The sequence below is a fragment of the Pygoscelis adeliae genome, unplaced genomic scaffold, assembly GCF_000699105.1.
Source record: "Pygoscelis adeliae isolate BGI_AS28 unplaced genomic scaffold, ASM69910v1 Scaffold94, whole genome shotgun sequence".
NCBI lineage: Eukaryota > Metazoa > Chordata > Aves > Sphenisciformes > Spheniscidae > Pygoscelis > Pygoscelis adeliae.
In genome coordinates this window covers 16,042-16,890 of record NW_008824547.1, presented here as the reverse complement: position 1 = coordinate 16,890, position 849 = coordinate 16,042, and positions in this window count along the sequence as shown.

Sequence of the window (849 nt, the reverse complement as noted above, 5' to 3'; positions counted from 1 at the left end):
GGCTGGAGACCCTGCCCCGCAAACTGTCCCCTCTCCCTGCGGTAAAACCGGGGGGATGGATGGGCACTGGGACAGAGCAGGGGGCTGTGCTCAAGGGAGGAACTGCTGCAGCAGCAATGCCTGCTTGTGGGTGTCTACTGCTCTTTGTCCCGTGGTCCTTGGGCCAGGACAGCCCTGGCTCCCCCGTGCCCTGCTCCTGCCCAGGGAGCCTGGCTCGAGGGCACCAGCACCACCCTGGGGGGGACGGCCCAGGCCCACCCACCCACACGATGGGTCTAAGATCAGGGCACCTTCCCCTCCAGCACCCCTTTTTGTGCTTTTTCAGCATCCTTAACGCCTCGTTACCCTGCGTGGGAGCAGGGTAGCAGAAGGAGAGGCGGCAAACCTGCAGATGGGACCTCTGAGGCCAAGGGGGAAGGTCTTGCTAGGGTGGGGGGCATGGAGCCAAGCTCCGTGGTGCTTGCAGCAGGGGTGTACCCGTAGCCAGGGGAGGAGGCAGCTCCTGCCTTTGCAGGCAGCACTGCAGAGGCCCCCAGCCTGGCGGGAGCAGAGCAGGGCACCTGGCACCTGAAGGGCTCCACAGTGCCCAGCTCGGGGCAGGAAGGACCAGGGCAGAGCTACAGGCCCCAGCTGCACGGCACCTGCCAGTCACTGCCTTGGAGGGAAACGGTGCGGGGCAGGGATCACCCAGTGACTGGCAGCTGCCAAGTCAGTGGGATGCAGAGGGGGAACGGTCCTGGGGAGGGATACCCCAGGGGCCAGCAGATCCTGGAGCAGAGGGATGCCGGGGGACCGGTGCTGTGCAGGGATCACCCAGTGGCTGGCCGGGCGCGGGGGAGGCGGGGTGGG